Here is an 18,499-nt window from a genome sequence, read left to right as displayed (position 1 = left end):
TGTTTCCAGTCAACCCTCGGACATGGATTCCTCGGAGCAGGGAAGACATTATGCTGAGAGGAACAGGGGGTTCCAACAACAGAGGATGCTGCAGTTGATGCATTTGGCTCAACTGATGAAATTGCTAGGTTTCTTTTGTGCTAGCAAGAAGAGGAAAGCTGGCCTAGTGTGACAACCTGAAACATTTTTCGGTTTGATGTTTTGGACACAAATCTGAGTGTGAACCAGTGGGCTGAGCACTGAACCAAGACCTGCCTGATACTGGTTAAGTTTCTAGCTCTTCCTGATGTCTTTGAGGAGATTTGGCAATACACATGCACATTCCCATGGTGCTTTGCCCTACCTGGTACTTCTGCCTATCGTTGCACATTGTGGGTTCGTTGCAATCCAAGATCTGTTGCACAGTTAGACCCTTTCAAAGATTTCTGGGGCAGACACAATTGTTTCATGGACTAAAGAACTAACATACATTTATTATGCCCTTTGTAAAGTGTTATTTATTGACATCCTAAAAATCATCCATAGCATCTCAAAATGTTGCACACAACAGGAATATAAACATCTAATTCCCAAAACCATCATAGAAGGTATATGACACCACACAACCCTCTAACAGAGTAGCTTAATGTGACATTAACTCACAGAGTACCTTGATGGAGCACATTGTGGACATAATTAACAACACCACAGCAAGCTTCAGTACCAGCTGTGATCTTGCATCAAAGATTTACAAAGACCCGCCTGTTAACTTGTTCCAGGACAAAGGCCAACATCGTGTAATCCAGTACCTAGAGGGGTGATGCAGTTGATGGGGGCAGAACAGAAGAATTCTACATCAAAAGGGTCATCAGCACCTGGGTAACTGTCATCCACTCAGCTTGTTTTATACTTTTACCAGATTCAAATTTTATATGGGCTATCTGTCAGCAGCAAAATCATTTCAACAGCAAAATCAAACTGATATCTCCCAAAGAGGCCATCTCAGAATCCAATTCAGCTCACCATCACCTAGTGGCATTATTCTCATTTTAAAACTGGTTTTAAACATATTCTGGCAGGATTTGTGACTTCAAGGATTTTCATTCAACACAGGAAGATGCTGTCTGTAATTATCAAAGCTATTTGTCAGCTAGATACAAGCCATGATTTGAAGATGTAGTATCATCTAGAGCAGGGTAGGTTTAGATTGGACATTAGGAAGAAGTTTTTTCCAATGAGGGTGGTGAGACAGTCGCCCAGGTTGCCCAGAGAGGTGGTGGAGGCCCCATCCCCGGAGACATTCAAGGCCAGGCTTGATGAGACTCTGAGCAACCTGATCTAGTTGAAGATGTCCCTCTTCATTGTCCCGCTACAAGAGGGACATTGAGGTGTTGGAGCGTGTCCAGAGAAGGGCTACAAAGCTGGTGAGGGGCCTGGAGGACAAACCTTGTGAGGAACGACTGAGGGAGCTGGGGTTGTTTAGCCTGGAGAAGAGGAGGATGAGGGGAGACCTTATCACCCTCTACAACTACCTGAAAGGAGGTTGTAGAGAGATGGGGGCTGACCTCTTCTCCCTGGTGACAAGTGATAGGACGAGGGGAAACGGGTTCAAGTTACGTCAGGGGAGGTTTAGATTAGATATTAGGAGACATTTTTTCACTGAAAGGGTTATTAAACATTGGAATAGGCTGCCCAGGGAGGTGGTGGATTCACCATCTCTGGAGGTGTTTAAAAAAAGGGTAGATGGGGCACTGAGGGACATGGTTTAGAAGTGGCTCTTGTCAGGGTAGGCTAAAGGTTGGACTCGATGATCTTAAAGGTCCCTTCCAACCTCAACAATTCTATGATTCTATGATTCTATGTCCCTGATGACTGCAGGGGGGTTGGACTAGACGACCTTTAAAGGTCTCTTCCGACACAATACATTCTATGATTCTATGATTCTATGATTCTATGATCTGGAGGTATTCCCATCGGCATGTTGGCAGCCTTCTGGCACCACCTTCACAGGGTCAAGCAATAGTTGAGAGCGAGTCCCACAAAAGATCACCACCTAACAAAGAAAAAGACTTGTGGTGTCTGATGACTAACTTCAGATGATATATGTCTTTCAGTCACTTATTTTATCTCCCAAGGCCATAATGGGAACTTGGCTCAGGTGCTGACATTTACATGGTGGAGCTATACAGCAGATGAAATGAACTCCAGGCTCAGGGTCAGGCTGACTCACTGTTTGCTTGAGTAACCCTGAGGAGCTTCTGAAGGCTTAGAGTTATCTGTGATGACAGTATGGCCTCATACGTGCAACCATGACATCCTTAAATGTGTGCATGGGTCTTGACATCCTAAGCCCACTCAGGAGACCCATATCTTCCATGGAACACCCAAGCCTGCCCTTTCTCATCCCTGATTATTTGTCCCATATATCTCCTCTAGGCAGTCCCAGACTCCACTCTCATTAATTTTTGTCACAGTCTCAAGCCATTCCTGCCTCCCTCTAAAGGCTCTCGGTCCCACTCCCCTGGCAGTCCTCACAGTGATATTCCCAGATGTCCTGTTTCCCATGACCCCTAAATCTTCTCAAGCAATGACGCTCAGAATTTCCTCTCTCAGTTCCTTTACCTGTATGTCTTTATTTTTTCCCCTCCTAAAACGTCCATTTCTCTCCATTCTTCACCCCTGATCCCCACTGGATTGCACACTCAGTGTTTTTCCGTATTTAGGATTCTTGTACTAATCTTTTCTTCACCTTTTCATCCAGTCCCAGGTTAAGTTCCCTTTTCAGTTCAATATGGTAACCTCTTTGCCAAGCCTGAATTTCACACACAACAAAACAACAATTCCCCCCTCTCCTTCCACTTCTTCTCCTTCTCCCACCCACAGATCTGCTCTCAGAAATACTAGAACTACTTTTGCTAAAGCTTAAAAAAGAGATGCCAAAATTTCGGTTCCAAGAGGTCAAAGTATGACAGGGTTACAAGCACCAGAGAGCAAAGCCGTAAAGGTCAGTCAACTTAGAAATGGTGGTAGGGATCCTAACTAATGCGTGCATAAGCATTGCAAGTACACACACATACACAGAGGCTGGCCTTGCTAGACAGGCTTAGAAAAGGTGGCTGAAAACAACCTGACTGGGTCTAGACCTGCAGGTGTTCAGCCACTGTTTTAAAGCCACCTTTTACATACTTGCGAGAGGAACAGTTTTAATCAAACCAATACTGCAAGAAATAAACACGTCCTTTAACCACTAAAAGGTGCCTGTGCAGTTTGTAAAAGTCACCAGTGCCTTGAAGGCATTTGAAATTCTGCCCTCATCCTGTTTCCCCTTCAGCAAAGTTGTTGCTGAGTTAATGGGCAAGATTGCAGTCAGTCTGGGCTAATGTGGTAGGAAATACGAGAAGCTACTTGACCAGCAGTAGGCAGGTCTTCGAACTATATCTCAGCTGAGATTTCCACTGAAAATTCCACTCTCCATATTCATAATCCCCATGTGCTGTCACTCCATTCACAAGTATTAAATTATTCTCTCGTATTTAGAAAATATATTATTGCCTTCACGAACAGCAACATTTGTAACGTAACTATGCACTGGAGAGTACAGTTTTTATTGCCTAGTTCCCGTCACTAACATCCATATACCTTAGAAGCCATTAAAATCTGCAAAATATATCAATTCATCCTTATTTCAAACGAAAACTATTGCAAGCAGGAGTAGAAAGGTTGAGCAGCACTTGTTTCCAGGTTCATCTAAACGCTGGACTGATGTTAAGAAACTTTGCTTTGCTGACAACAGACTGTTATTCCCCCTTTCTCTCTCATTTCCAAAAGCCCATGACTCCCAATGGTAAATGACTCCCAACAACAAATGTTTGGGCTCAGTGCAAGAATAACCAAGCAAAGTCCTGAAGATCCCTTTACACCAGAAGATCATTTATGTTGAAGTGTTCTTCAAGATTTCCACAGGGAAGAGACAATGCGGAACTAATATGCTCCCATCACAGAATCACAGAATCACAGAATGGTAGAGGTTGGAAGGCACCTCTGGAGATCATCTCGTCCAACTCCCTGCCAGAGCAGGGTCACCCAAAGCAGGTGGTGCAGGAACGCGTCCAGGCGGGTTTGGAATGTCTCCAGAGACGGAGACTCCACCACCTCTCTGGGCAGCCTGTGCCAGTGCTCTGCCACCCTCAAAGAAGTTCCTCCTCATGTTTAGGTGGAACTTCCTATGTTCAAGTTTATACCCATTACCTCTTGTCCTGTTGCTGGGCACCACTGAAAAGAGCCTGGCCTCATCCTCCTGACACCCACCCTTTAAGTATTTAGAAGTGTTGATAAGATCCCCCCTCAGTCATTTTTTTCCAGATTGAAAAGATCCAAATCCCTTATCTTCAAAGTGTACTTGCAGCTAGAATCTCGTGAAACAATAAATTCCTTACCCAAGCATTCCTTTTGGATGATTCCATGGAAAAAAAAAAAAAGAAAAAGAAAAACTTTAGAAGATTTCAGGCTGCAGCAGCCTACTGTGCTGACCATTGTCAGATTAGTGTAGGTTGGAAGACACCCTTGCTGGAAGGGTTCGTCACTGACTCAAGTGCAACTTCTTGTCCAGCCTGTCAAAATACTACTGGATGGCCTTCCACTGCACCAGTCACTTTCCCTAGTTTGATGTTGTCCATGATCTTGCTGAGGTGCTCTCTGTCCCACCTTCAAAGTTGTTAATGAAGATGTTCAACAGTATCAGTCCCACTATTGACCACTGGAGAAAACTGCTAGCAACTGGTCACCAGTTGCACTTCCTGTTGATGACCTTCATTCTGTGAGCCCAGTGGTCCTGTCAGTTCTCCAGGTACCATGCAGTCCATCCATCTGGTCCACATCTCTCTGAATTTACAGTCATCTCGTCATTGTGTCACTCCTTCCTTTTGTCCATTTGTCATCTCTTCATCTTTATTTAGATAGGTTTCCCGTGGAAGGCTCTGTCTTTCTGTTCCAGGTTTGTACAGTGCTTAGCACAGTGACATAGTAGCACGAAAGTACAGCTCCTGAGGAGTAGAACAACAACAACAAAAAATCATAACAAAACTGTTGAGATTGGGCTTTTTTTGTGTTGTTCTAGGAGATTTGGGAAATAAAGCTTTGTGGTAACGTAAACCAGAGTACCATCTGTTGTTTCAGCTCATATCCAGACTTCTGAAGCACTAGAAGCTGTCAGATACCCACCTTGTTGGTGTAGAGATACTTCGCATCCTAGGAGGTCATGAGCTGGCTTTAAATGACTTGAGATGTCTTTACCTCTAGAGTTTTCTGTTATGATTCCACATCTAGATCTGATAAGCATTAGCACTTATCTTTGTACCTGTCAATTGCAAGGCCTGACACTGAGTTATGCCAGGAGAAAGGTTGTTCATGAAGTTTTTCCAGTCCAGTGATGGCAAATTCCTAAGAGGTTGAGTGGCTGCTTGCTCAGTTGCTGGCAGCCCACAACGGGCCAGGGAGTACCCTGGCTAACATTGAAGGAAGGAAGTCATCCCAGGAGTCCTTTGGCCAGATCAGATGATGCTCATCTGATGCCCCAGGTCCAACATGCAGTTTGGGACAACATTCTTTGCTTAGCCAAATCCAACGTTCAAAGTGTTTGACATTTCCCTATCATTCTGCATTAGTGAAAACCTGGATCTACTTTACCTCCTGCCAAACTAGGAGCACTAAGGGTTCATCTATATAACCTTAATACTGCCAGGGCACACTCTGACCCTAAGATTAACTGGCACGCTCTGGCCATACCCGTATTATTAATTTCTTTACCTACAAAACAAGGTGGTTGCAACATCTTGCCTACAGGAAATGGATCCCGGATGCCAATGTCACGAGTCAAGAGAAGCAGAAAGGCATAAATCCTTCTTTTTGACATGGTATATATGTACGTGGATATTATAACGGTACAAAAACACCAAAATAAAGAGTCAAGGCTTTGAATGCACTCAGCATTGCTGATGAGGCAGCTGACTTCAGCAAGAGCCATTAACTTAATGCTGAGTACTTTTGCCTCAAATAAAACAGTTCAATACAACTATTTTGGGAAAAAATGCAGGCGTAGGACTCAGGTACTTTGAAAGCCTATTCTAGGCTTCATCTCTCTTCCTGTGAGAAGGAACAAGTCAGATCATTATTTGAGGATACTACTTTTCTACTTACCAAGCACTATTAGGATAATAATCTACTGACATGTATAAATTACATGAAAAGCAGAAAACACCGGTAAAGTTATCTGTTGTCTTTATTGTTATTTTGTTATACAGGTATTAATTTTGGATTTGGTCCCCAAGAAATGAAATTTGGAAGCACAGTTACAATAGGCAAGATAATTTGTTCGGTTCATTCCGGAAAGTTCAAGAGTAGCAAAGTGTGAGACAGCAGCTATTAGGTATTATCTCCAATAGCTCCTGAAACATAGGTAAGGTTCCAGACAACTAGATCAAATTCAGTGCCGATCTTTGAAAAAAGGAGGAAAAAGAAGACTTTGACACTTGTATCAGTTGACTCATCATCAATTCTCAGGACAAATCTTGAAATCTTAAATAGTTTTTCACAGAAAATCACAAAACATATCTGAGATGAATTTGCAAGAATAAATCAAGCCAAACAATTAACTATCCATTTATAATAAGCTAAAAATCTGTATCTCATATCTAGACTTTAATAAGGTTTTTGACATTGTCTTATATGAGCTTCTCATGAACAACCTAAAGAAACATGATGTAGACGGGGCTACGGGACTACAGTAAACTGGGTATGCTCCTGTTCATAGTCACAAAGCAGTTAGTAATAGTCACAGGCAAAGTGGAAAAATATATCCAGTCGTTTTCCTCAAGTATCTGATCTGGCTCTCTACAATATACTCATTAATAACCCGAATCCTGAAACACGTTTGCAATTTCTAGAAAGTTTGTAGTTAATCTTGTTTTGAGTTTGGTGCTGGATAGATGACCAGCTTGCTAGTTGTCATTATTCATATCTTTCCTTTATTTTATTGTAATTCAACCCAGATGATGATGGCAAGTAAAAAAAAAAATTTAAAAAAAATATTACAAAAAAATAAATCAAGTATTTTAAGTAGAATATGCACTGCTACCCAAACACGGGTTTTGGGGCTTACACTGCAAAGTATTTGTACCGTCCCTTCATTATATCCTGAGTAAACACAACTGCTTTTCTATGCTGCAATATTTTTCCCCAGAGATTTCCAAAACACTCTTAAAAAACAGCTAGCCAATTTTGCAAACCCTACATAGATTTTTAAAGCTGAAGGGAACCATTTTAATCATGTAGTCTTATCTCCAGCCTAATATATGAAATATATTAATACATAAAAACAGGTTCAAGACATCCTAAATTTTTAAGAAAGGGGAGCAATTATCTGGGATTGATGTATTCATCTTCCTCTCAGGCCACCACCCTAGAATCTTCTTCTGCCATTTCCAATTTACTGAGCTGGGCATGGATTTAAGCCATTGCTGACCCTGGAAGAAAACCACATCTACGCTACAGACTGGTTTAGATTTAGGCCAGGGAGTACAGGCTCCAACTTGAAATGCAGAGGTCAGACCTTAGTAACCAGAAATAATCTTCAGAGCTTTAAAATGGCAAGGATCCAAAGACCCAGCTTTCTCCTTGGTTTGGTAAATGCTGCTCAGAAGTAAATCCTAGAGGATTTGTGTTTTTTTCTCACATATCTGGAGGCATGCAACATCTTTGTCAGCTCTGCAAGGCAGACATTTTCTAGCAAAAGCAAGTCCTCCCCAGCACTGAGGACCTGAGCTGCCAAGCTGGGACATCTTTGAAGACACCGAGATGGGAGCTACTGCAACGTTAACTGTGATGGGCAGATTCAGTAGGTGTTGGGGTCCCGTTACTCTGTTTGATTGCCACATGGGATTGTAAAAGAGGTATCACACTATCACGCTTTGCACGTGCTGGGAACTGGGAGGTCCAACGACTTCAGCTCTCACTTCTATTTATATGCTCATAATCACAACTGGGAAAATAACACAGAAACAGCAAGAGTATTTTAGGGCAGGTTTTGAGCATAAGGTTGGGGAGCAGTATTGTTGGGACATCTGTAAAAAGGGAAAAAACCTTCCTGAAGAATCCTGGTAAAGGCCAGCCTACAGCAAGAGAAATAAATCCCTCTTCCCCTCCATCCCCTGTCATCCCTACTGCCTTCCCTATGAATTTCCCCCTGGTTAAAATGCTCACTTGGAAGCAGGCAGGACCTCAGATTTACGTCTCATCTGAGCTGTGGCTCTTCTGAGCACGATAATGCTCGGTTAACACAATACCATAACACTAGATCAGGTATCGTCTGAGGAGGAAAACGTGCCACCTCTGGAGGCACAAATATAACTTCCTCAGCACCTGGGTGTTCCCGGAGAGCTCTGAATTACTAACTTGCTTTTGAATATATACAACTATTCAACAATGGCAGAGGGGGGCCACTGGGTGCTAGAAGAAAATAAAATACCTTAGCTGAGCAGTGACGTGGATTAAAAATGGATATCAAGAGTAGCATGTCACACCAGACTCAGAAAACTCAAAAGCCTGCTGGGATTTGTTTTGCTCACTGAGTAAATGACGTGACATGGAGGGAGACTCCTGCTGGAAATCTAAGCAGGGGATTCAAACTTCAGGTCAAGGTGACTGCATGGAAAAACAAACTCAGGAAAGAGAAACGTCCTCTGTTTTCAACTACAGGTTTGAAGATGGCTTGGCTCTTCCCAGGTATTATTGTTACTTCTGACATGAACTGGTTTGGTTTTCTTGCTTTCTGCCAAGTTTGATATGCAAAGCCCATGTGAGATACAGTGCCTCTGTCCCAAAGGACACAGGCAAGCCCTGCTCCATCAGGTTACTCTTACCTCTCTCGAGTCCCCATGCAATGTGTCTGTAGGAGCTGCAGAGGAGCAAACCCACTGCAGTGAACCCAGAGCTCCTACGGGAAGATACCCATTTCTCCTACTATCCCTTTCCTTTCCAGACTCAAAGAAGGAGGTGAAAAACCAAGGAAAATATAAAAATCAGTGAGCCTTGCTGTGGATACACACTTAGGACTCCTACAGCCTTAAGTAAGATGTGTGTTTGTGCATATCTAGAGCCATAATAAGATCCTTCAGTTGTTGTGAGATGAACTTGTACCGCAGAGCTTTAATCCAGAGTCAGATTTGGATGCAAACTCTCAAATTATGCAAATCCAAAAGTTTTGTGTTGGCTTATTGCACAACTAGAAGGCTGCTAGAAAGTTTCCAAAATACGGAGGTGTTTGAGGCAAGGAGCTGCTTATTTCCATACTGGAGGTGTTGGAGAAGGGAGAACCTTGTTTTTGAATGCCTCTGTATTTCCCATTTTACCTGTGACTGGAAGCAGAAGTGCTGAGCCGTGCCACAAAAACATTCTCCACATTCAATTCCATCTCAAGATGGGATATAGCACCCCCTCCAAACACAGAGAAGAAGGCAATGAAACTTTTTAAACCCCCTAAAGACTTCCAGGTTCAATTCAAGTCTTTGACAAAGACTTTGGGTCACTTCTGATTTTATCCAACTGTATTTGCCCGGCCCTAATTGCAACAGCACATCTGGAAATGCTACAGCGAAGGCCCTGCCAGCACTTTCATTATAAACCCTCCTGTTTTCAAGGTTTTGTAACTTTTCCCCAAAAAAAAATGCAACAGCAGAAGGGCTGAAACTTGATATAAAAAGTTCTCAGCTGGGGAGCAATTTTTTGTGTGTGTTGCAATACTTCAAGGAAATCAAATCAAACCATTTTGAAAATGAGAAAAGAATTTGTAAAAAAGGGTGGGAAGGTAGAAGAGCATTTTCTTGGTGTTTCTTTTTTCTTTATTTGAAGCACATAGGGAAAAAATATTGCAGCATTTCTCAACTCTGAACTGTGGCTTGACTTGGATTAAAGGCTTTGAATGACTCTTTTAAAGGACCACAAGGATGGCAAAGAAAAAGAACGTTTGCCCACAGCACCTGCTTGGAAATGGCTCTGAGGGGCAAGAAACATCAGTATGTCCCTGTCCTTTGGTGCAAGGTAATGAGAGAATAGTTTGGAACTCTAGGAGCATCTGTGACCTCTACTGCTTAATAAAGGATGTGGGCTTGCTTGGAAGTACTACTTGACAGGTCGTGGAGATTGTGGGACATTCCAGAAGACTGGAAGAATGCTAATGTCACCCTCATCTACAAGAAGGACTTAAAGGAGGATCCAGGAAATTATAGGCCCATCTGTTTTACCGCAGTCCCTGGGAAAGTAATGGAGTTAATCCTCCTGGGGGCTATCACAAGCCAAATGAAGCACGTGATTGGGAAAAGCCAGCACGGATTAATCAAGGGCAAATTTTGCTTGACAAACCTGATCGCCTTTTATGACAAAGTAACCTGCTCGGGTGATGTGGGGCAAGGGGTGGACGTTGTCTACCTGGATTTCTCCAAGGTTTTCAACACAGTTCTCCACAGCCTCCTCCTAGAGAAACTGGTGCGTTACGGTCTAGACAAGTGGTCCGTGCGGTGGGCAGGGAGCTGGCTGACAGATCCTCTCTATTGACTACCAAGATAGCCCACCTGACTAGTAGAGAAGGGTCCAGTACATTGTCTACTCCATGTATTCATGATTGATCAGGCACACAATGACTGTAACAGAAGCTTGGATACATATGAGCACTAAATTTGGGTGCCTTAGTCTGGAGCTAATTAAAGTTAGTCATTTTGTGGAGATGACTTCCAATCCTCTTCTGCAGCATCCAACAGCTTACGCAGCATTGCTTCAACCTCTTTCACTGCGAACTAAACTGCGTTGCATTATATCTCACTTGCAACAAATACAGTCATCTGTGGCATCTCAGCTGACACGTGGCAGCTTGCAAAAGTATGGTAACTTGTTTGTGCCCCTGAGCCATAATTCTTAAACATTCAGATGTAAACATGCCATTTGCATTCTAGCTAAATCAAAGACAAAGACACTTAAGGCCTAATGTAGATTGATGAGAATTTGATGGACGAGGATAGTTTTTATTACAGTTTTTTAAGCCTGTCTCTCATCTAGATGGAGCTGAAAGCACTGTGGCAACATGCTGGGAATTGTTTTCATTACACAAACCAGCCTGGCAAAAGTCAGAATCTTTTTGATGTGTCTTCACTCGGTTGAAACAAATTGGAAACCGTAGGTTTGGTGACTACAATTGCACAGGTGCAAAACTATTCACTTCTGGAATAGCAGTCACAATTCACGTCACCTGTGATCAAGAAAGATGAACTGGAAAACAGGATGGTGCAGAGAAGAGCACTGGGATCGTCTAAGGAATGTGGGACTTCGTATACAAGTGGAGAGGCTTGCTTTAAAAATCAGAACAGAACTTGAAAGATGATACGGCTATTTAAACTACAGGATCACTTTGGCATAAGGACAAATGAGTGTGAACCGGCATGAATAAATTTCAGCTGGACATTAGAAGATAGTTTCAAACTGTCAGAAGAGTGAGGTTTTGAAGTAACCTTCCCATAGGAGTAGTTATGGCAAGAAACCTAACCACTTTTATGAAGGAGCACACTAAATTTATAAACAGATTATGTTACTTGGGAGGCTGAAGTAGTATGTGGCTGGATTTGATGTTTCACAGGACTTCTTTCAGGCTATTTCAGAGAAAATTTTAGAATTGAATTTTCAAATGCCCTTTATAATTTCTCTATGTAATCCTGAGGGTAGAAATATTCTCACTTTGCAGCTAAGTTTTCTTTTGTGTTATTTCCACCTTGAACAAGTAAAAGAAGTAATTGGAAAACCACAAAAAAAGCTGGTTTTGTGACATTAAAGACCCAAATGAACAGATAAGGTAAAAAATAAATAAATCACTCCATGTGCCTCCATGGGCTGATTAATATCCTTTGCAAGATTTTAGTATTAGACCCTCAGGAACACCTATTCTCATTTTGCCTTCCTAAAACCTGACCAATGTGTGCCAGACTTACATGCTGTATACAGAGAATCAGCACAAGAATTGATGCACAATTCGAAGCATGTCAGTGGTATGTAAAGTGACACAGAGGAGAAATATCTGGGAAATAATCAAATGAGCTAGTTCCAGAAATGAAGGTATTATAGCTGTATTAGGCCACTGTTGAGCCCAAGACAGCTGGCTCGCTGAGAGGCAGAGCTAGTCATCCTGGAATGAAATCCAGTCAACTTAAATCCCACGTTCATAACAGACTGTTAGCAAACTAGTCTGTATATTTTCCTGGACTGTTCATTATACAGGCCCACAGTTAATTAAATGTACCTTTATTTCATCAGAATTTTTTCTGGGCACTTAACTGCATCAGTCAAACTCTGCTATGATCAAAGTTCTAGCCTTTCCTAAGCCTACACCACCTTGTCTGCACCTAAGTCTTCTAGACAGGGCTTTAAAGTCACAGGTAGTGAGGACAATGATGTAGCAGTATCCACCTTCCTCCTAAGACTCTAAAAGCTATAGAAACTGGAAGATATTGTCTCCGGGGAAAGTGAACTCACATTTCCCACAATGTTTTGACCAGAACACGACAAACTTTTTTTGTTGTTTTTTGTTTGTTTGTTTGTTTGTTTTGTTTTGTTTTCTGGTCAATTGTGGAGCAGAAGACAGACACACACACAAAAAAAGACAAGACTAGTGGTTAGAGAAAGAGCAGGGATGTCAGATCCTGCTTCTTGTAACATAACGCGACTGGCGTATTCAGACACACAGTACTTTAGGTTCATGGAGGAAAGGGAGACCGCACTGCGCCTGGCCTTGACTTTGTGATTAGGGAACCCTTGTGGACAATGGAGAGTCACACATCCTGGATGTTGTGTAGACCCCAGAACCAGGGTCTTGAGGACACTGTCAGACATGGTGTCATTATAGAAAACCTGGGCACATGGCTCCTCTTCATCTTGCATTCCTCACAAGAACATGGTGGGTGGACTGAATCCTACACAGTTGCCATCTCCTATAGTTTACTTCTACTTCTTTGCACTCTCAGGGGAAGAGGTACACAGTTAAGCAAAATGGATTGTCCTCTGTAGGTCTTTAGAAGTAGTAATCTCTCTCCGTCAGCTATGCAGCGATTACAGACAGTTATTTTAGGCAGACCTCTTGGAGGCAGGCACCTGATATCTCATCAGGCAAAACACAGACCGAGTTGACTGAGTTTTGGGCTGCTAATCACCCAGGTCCTACAGGATCCTGGATCTGAGCTATTGTCTCTACACAATTAAGCAGCTCTTTCTGCACAACTAAGCAGCATGCTGCTGCCTGAGGTGCAAACAGTCCCTATGAGTCCCCAGTGGAAAAAAAAAAAAAAAAAACGCTTTCAGGCTACTTAGAGACTTCAACTCAAAGCAGCAGACTGTGCCAGGCCTGAGCAACAAGAATATTTGCACCTGTTAAAAATATAAAGGAAAGGGCAACTAGCTAATCCAAAAGCATGAATCCACAAAATAGAATCGAAAAGACCATTCAACGAGTGATTTGGCCTCTTATTTTTGCTCCCCAGTTTCAGTCTGTCAGCTTTGCTACCTGAGCATTATTCAGGACTAAGATCCAGGAAGCAGCATAGTCAAACTAAGTTGTTCCATAAACAACTCCTGCTTTTTAAGCTCTCGCTTTTGCCATTTTGGTCTACTCTTGGTCACTGTGTAAGTAAATATTTGTTTAATGAAGACGTGCACCACCATTCAACATACATAGTTATATCTACTGGCTGGCAAAGTACTAAGGACCTTCATGAAATGTTAGGCACCTACAACTATCCATGTCACTTCTCATCTGCCCCCTGGTTTGCCTCCAAAGATTCCACCAGGTTTGTCAGACATGATCTTTTGTTCCAGAAACCACCCCTATTCTTTTATACCAGCTCATATTTTTCCAGATGTTTCGTGATCTCATCCTCTACTAATGTCTCCAAGACCTTGCCTACTGTCAAAATCAAACTTTATTGCAAACCTGTAACTCCCTGATTTCACCTTAGTCCTCTTCGTATGGAATGGGTTTACATTTGCATTGTTCTTGTCCCTTAGTACTCCTTCCTGTTACAATAAGCTAGTAAGTATTCTTTCGTTGACCGGTATCCTCTTCCATCATCTCTTTCATGAGATTCAGGTGTGGCCAGCTGAGCCCTACAGATGTCTCCTCTTTTCAGTGATCTTTTTTTTTTTTTTTTTAAGATTCATCCTCAAATCGCTTTGGCTTTCAGAATCTTTTGTTTTAATTTCTGGCACTGTATTTTGTTTCTTCCTGGAGGCCTACTTATCACTGATAGTAGAGGACTAAGGCTGAAGTAATGATGATACATTAGCTTAGACAATCCACAGACTGACCATTGTTTATAGAGCTTTTTATGTCCAGACAAGACTGGTAGTGATAAAAGATAATGAACATCAGGTGTCTTCTCAGTGCTTTACATGCCAGTGAAAAACCGTTCAATTTAATGAAATTTTTATCTAGAATATCAGATTTGGCAAATTGTTCACAAGTTCAGTGATCACAGTGTGATGGAAGAATATGTTCAAACAGATTACATGATAGCAACTGAGGGACACAGTAGCTGAAAAGCAACTAATTTGTCCCCCAAGAACGTGTCCAGATCCACAAGGAAGCAGCGTAACAGATTTGCGTTCAGACGTTCCCTCTTCTCATTCAGAGATGAGAAGCCTTGGGCCAGTGCTGGGGCCAGAGGGGTGATTTAAGTCCAGGCGCCTTGCAGTCATGTAGCATCCCCAAGTGTCTTGCAGCATATAATAACTAAACCCATGGGGACTACATAATTGCTTCAAAACCCCTTAACATTCAGAAAATTGTGGGACCCCTTTGTAATCCATCCTATCAAATTTAGTGGACAAGATATAATTCCATTTTAAGATTATGTGCAGTATTAAGATACATAGTTGGAGTTACCTAAAACTCACACATGTTTTTTTTTTTCCACAGAGAAAAAAAATCTCATTTTAATGCCAAAGGCTGACAGTCTGGTTGTTGGGTGGGCTCGTAGTTCCTCAAACCAGGCAAGGACCCCTTTTCATCAGGCTAATCAGAGGCTTCACACAGTGAAAAGGGTTTTACTGGATGCAAGGTTCCTTGTGTAAATAGGAACCAACCAGACTGAGGTCTTGCACACAGCTCTTGTTTGCTCTGTCCCTTTTCTTTGACTAACTGCGGGGTTTAGTTCTTCATGGTCTCAGCTTAGCATCTTTCGTGTGGTTCCAGAGAGGAGTAAGCTAAAGGTAGGGAGATTGCCTTACAATGAGGGAGCATAAATGTTTCTAATATTCAGGTGCTCAATTTACTTCACAAAACCTGAATTCCTTCCCTCCGAGCCCTTTGTGACACATGGGTGATTACCACTGTGTTTGTCATTGCTTTGTTCTCTCAGGAGAAAAAGAGGTATCGGGGTCACATGGAGTCTACTAACCCCGAATTAAAGTCTACCTGGCCACAGGCTTGAACAATTCACATGGACTGAGGTCCTGCACCAGAGGATTTAGGGATCATGACTGTCAGAGATGTAGGACTATGCTTGATTCATTACTGCTCTGTTCTGTAGGAAATTTCCACAAGGACTTGCACAAGGGTTTTTTTTGTTTGTTTGTTTGTTTATATTCCTCCTCTTCTCTCCACCCAACCATCACGAGGTTCCTAAAATAGCTTGGAGGTTCCTAATATAACTTTGACTCTCTCAGCTTTATATTCCACTTGAAAATTGGGGATAGCACTGTCCTTCTTTTAAGTGTGATTTTTTTAAAAAAATGCACTGAAGGCTGTAAGCTACCACTTAATATAATGGGGGATGATGGCAATTTGGTACCAATAGACATGAATAAACAGCAGATGAGGCCCCACAGGCTTTAAGTTTTTGGTAAACTATTTGGACAGTTTAGATTATTCTACCATTCAAACCAGTGACAAAGTTTCCTCGGTCAGCAGTAGGATAAGAATTGTGTTACAGATAAGTGTCCTTGAGTAAGAGCCCCATGTATCTCCAGGCATTACTCATTTTTAGCACATGAGCTGTACAGAGAGTTGAAGCTAGTGATAACTTCCCTTCTTGCTGAGTTTGTGCAAACATTTCCTGAAGCTTTCAATTTTACCACAATAGAAGCCTTTTACAGCTTAAATGGGGATAACTTGAATTATTAGCATCGGTCCCCTAGCCCAACCACAAGCATGTCTGAAGCAGCTCTTGCTGATAACACACTGCAACAAGTACTTTTTCCTCACACATATCCACAAAATAAGCTGATACTCACGATTACCACCGAGTAGGAAGCCACTGGATTGCTGGGACTATTGCCCCCAAATAACCTTTCAGTTTCTTTCCTGCATTTTTTGCCTGACCATTTCAACATACAACTCAGTTTCTCAGTGAAACCACAGGTCAGACACTCTGTTAACAGATAGCGATGGCACCCTACTGAAGTCAGAGCCTCTCTGCAGTGACTAACAGGAGCAGGTTTGGTCCTTTGCAACTGAACTTCAGACGTGAGGGTTTCCTCATTTATACTCCTGGCATGCAAGAGTGGTTTTGGAAGCCAACCTATTGGTTTCACCCTCACCTTCAAGGTCCCTTCAGCCGGTCCAGCGGAGGGCCATGAAGATGCTCAGAGGGCTGGAGCACCTATGTTATGAGGACAGGCTGAGAGAGTTGGGCTTGTTCAGCCTGGAGAAGAGAAGGCTCCGAGGAGACCTTATAGCAGCCTTCCAGTACCTGAAGGGGGCCTACAGGAAGGATGGGGAGGGACTCTTTATTGGGGAGTGTTATGATAGGACACGGGGTAATGGCCTCAAGTTGAGAGAGGGTAGATTTAGATTGGATATCAGGAAAAAATTCTTTACTGTAAGGATAGTGAGGCACTGGAACAGGTTGCCCAGGGAAGTTGTCAATGCCTCATCCCTGGAGGTGTTCAAGGCCAGGCTGGATGAGGCTTTGAGCAGCCCAGACTGGTGGGAGGTGTCTCTGCCCATGGCAGGGGGGTTGGAACTAGATGATCTTTAAGGTCCCTTCCAACCTGAACCATTCTGTGATTCTGTGATTCAGCACAGCACAGCCAAAGGGACCTCACGAGTACAGGAGCACGGATTATAAAACAAAGACTATATTTTCTTCCATACATGAGCAGAGCTGTACACCGTTCCAGCTGAAGCCCAGCAGCATGTTTAGAACTCATTGAACTTTGTATTTCCTTATCTGCTACTGGCAACAGTTTCAAAAGACATCTTTAGATCATATCTCCCCTCTTTGCTGCAACCGAGAGGAGTTGTAGTTGATGGTCCTCAGTCACCCCATGAATGCTTAACAGTGTCAGTCGTCCTTCCTTCTCCAATGGAAAGTCTGTAGCTTCCAGCAGAGCTCATGTTAGCAGGTGATCTTGCATTTTGTACTATCTATTTTCTGCTGATTTTTGGTTTGCATCTGCCTCTGCACTGACAATTCTCCAGGTTCTATCAGTAACCAGCTGTGGCATTCTCCTCCCATCTGCATACAGGCCATTAGGAAATGTTGACTAGTCCTTAAACCACCTCACTGTTAAGCCCCCCTCCTGGCCCAACAATTCCCGTTTTGGTACTCAGTTACCTTCCCTTCACTTTTCCTGTCCAAATTTCCATCTTCTCCACCTGAGCTTGCATCTTCTCAATGACATGAGATGAAAGATACCAATGAAGACTTGGCAGATTTCTTAGTCTAGGCTTGAGCCAAGGACAGATATTTGGTCAAGAAGCCAGCCCTGGTTCCTTAAGGCCACTGTAGATTTATATGTACCTCTATGTCCAGGTGGCTGAGGATATCACAGCCTTGTTGTAGCTACATATGTCACCCATGATTAGTCATTCCTTTCCACAGAGGTTTACACATATCATTCTAGATTTGCCAGAAGTTGGACAGCAATATCCTGCAATGCACAGCTCCGACCTTGAGAGTCCCACATTTTATCAGCCTCTTCCATTAACAGCACAGTCAACAAAACAGCAGTCTTTCAACTCTCACCCATCAGATCTCATTTCAGGTTTGCAACTGGCTGCCCCCAGTGGCTTTATAATGTACAGGTGAATGTGTGGTATGGATGGCCTTTCCGTGGTGAACGATGAGGGATGAGGCACTTGAGCACCCACAGTGAAATGTCTCTGCTTCAGCTGTACAAGCACAAAGGGAGGAAGGTCCCAACTCTGTAAGTAGTGTGTTAGCTGGCACATTCCACTAGGCATTTCTCCATCTCCCTAGGTTTTATTTTCTCTGGAGGTTGCTTTTGCATGCTCGCTTTGTATCACATAATTTCCTTTATGCCTTGCAGCTATGTTGTGCCCATGCAGATTTACATTTGAAGAGGGAAGACCTATAAACAATTTAAGCTCACGTTTCCAGGAGAAGTTTTCTCCCATGGAATCAAATGGAGCTGGTAATTGTGATTCTTTAACTTGCTTTATTAACCTCAGCTTTTTCTGTGGCAATTAGGT

Source organism: Larus michahellis, chromosome 3, assembly GCF_964199755.1.
Source record: "Larus michahellis chromosome 3, bLarMic1.1, whole genome shotgun sequence".
In the NCBI taxonomy this organism is placed as follows: domain Eukaryota; kingdom Metazoa; phylum Chordata; class Aves; order Charadriiformes; family Laridae; genus Larus; species Larus michahellis.
Note: the sequence above shows the minus strand (reverse complement) of the source record.